This window comes from Limulus polyphemus, unplaced genomic scaffold, assembly GCF_000517525.1.
Source record: "Limulus polyphemus unplaced genomic scaffold, Limulus_polyphemus-2.1.2 Scaffold2577, whole genome shotgun sequence".
Taxonomy (NCBI): domain Eukaryota; kingdom Metazoa; phylum Arthropoda; class Merostomata; order Xiphosura; family Limulidae; genus Limulus; species Limulus polyphemus.
The window spans coordinates 111780-113660 of NW_013668187.1; the positions used below are offsets into that span (position 1 = coordinate 111780).

The following is a 1881-nucleotide window of genomic DNA, read 5'->3' on the forward strand; positions in this document are numbered from 1 at the left end:
TTCTACACTGTGACATGTTGTACTAAGGTTAGTATCAATTACGTCAGGACAATATGGTATGAAATCATTTTAAATATGTCATCGTTAGAAAATTGATTAGCTCAACGGTTCAGGCTTTCAATTGAGTTACATTTGCAGCAAGTATAGACAATGTAAATTCGTTATGATGTATATACCGTTCATAATATGAAAAGAGTGTTTGTGCTAGATAGAAACAACATACAAACCCGCGCCTGTAGAGGAGAAAAGGGTAGAGCGTGGGAAGAAGAAAAATACCATACACTAGTAAGAGAAGTAAGTAGTGGGGACAAATAAACAACGAGACGTAAGAAGCACCGCGTGCTAAAGTTACTCAACATTTGTTTTGTATATCGACTACAGAAACACATGGGGAAATAGTTTGTATATAAACTTTTGCAAAGTTATTTTTGTCAGCAGCGATCAGCGTAGGCCTACTGAGATTTCAGGTGCCAGGCTGCAACTCTCTCTTAGTATCTAACCAAATGATTTGCAGCACCTACTAAGTCGGAACATGAGTAATAGTTGAAAAACGTTCGCAGGAACATTTTGGTTTGTTTTAATTGAACAAACAAGAACAACATGGCTGCGGAAGTAAAGCAAGTCAAACAACTGTCCTTACAGAAATATTAGGTTTTTGTTTTGTTTTGCTGTGTGTTATGAGCCTTTTTATTCAAACAAAACAATTAATAAAAAAGAATACGCGATGATTAGCTAAAGCATACGCTGTTAGTTACTACATCTAAAACGAGGAGAGTTCGAGGTGGTCTATTGTGGAATGAGATACCTACGGCTTGAGGAGAATATATATTACACGAGCTACCTGGGGCTTAAAAACACCTGTAATTTGCATGATTTTTATCAAACGTTTTAAGCCTATCGGTTTCTAACGCTAATTATATATATATATGATAAATAACGTTTTGGAGAAACATTTGTTTGTCATCGTTCAGCCCAACTGATGAGTTCTGGTATTGAACGAAAAGCTTATTGGACAGTGACTTGTGGGAGACAAACGATAGCCCTTGAAATGCTTTTCTCACACGCCTCTGATTTCGAGCGCAAATGGACGAATTAAGAGGAATGTGGAAAAAAGAAATATCTGCAGTTAACTTGTTTTTACAACAGTTTTTAGGCCCATTGATCCAGTATTTCGTTGGCTTTCGGCACGTAAACAATAACTTTTTTAGACTGTGTAGTTATATATGAGACTGATGAACTTTAGTAGAATATATCTCAGTATAAGGCTGACTGATAAATTATAGTAGAATGTGTCACAGTATAAAACTGTCTGATAAACCAGTTCAGTAATGTCCTGATACGAACCATTCATTGACGGTTCACTAATGTCCTGATATTAACCATTCATTGACGGTTCACTAATGTCCTGATATTAACCACTCATTGACGGTTCAGTAATGTCCTGATATTAACCACTCACTAACAGTTCATAATGTCCTGATATTAACCACTCACTAACAGTTCAGTAATGTCCTGATATTAACCATTCACTGACGGTTCAATAATGTCCTGATACGAACCATTCATTGACAGTTCACTAATGTCCTGATACGAACCACTCACTGACGGTTCACTGATGTCCTGATACTAACCATTTCACTGACGGTTCACTAATGTCCTGATATTAACCACTCACTGGCGGTTCACTGATGTCCTGATATTAACCATTCACTGACGGTTCACTAATGTCCTGATATTAACCACTCACTGGCGGTTTAGTAATGTCCTAATACTAACCACTCACTGGCGGTTTAGTAATGTCCTGATATTAACCACTCACTGGCGGTTTAGTAATGTCCTAATACTAACCACTCACTGACGGTTCACTAATGTCCTGATATT

The 1881-nt window shown here is 37.3% G+C and overlaps 1 protein-coding gene across 2 annotated transcripts in view; it reads right to left on the bottom strand.

The window, feature by feature from the left end:
• LOC106467342 (1-phosphatidylinositol 4,5-bisphosphate phosphodiesterase classes I and II-like) overlaps nucleotides 1-1881 on the bottom strand; it is a 106284-nt gene that overhangs the window by 68926 nt on the left and 35477 nt on the right. The window lies entirely within an intron of this gene.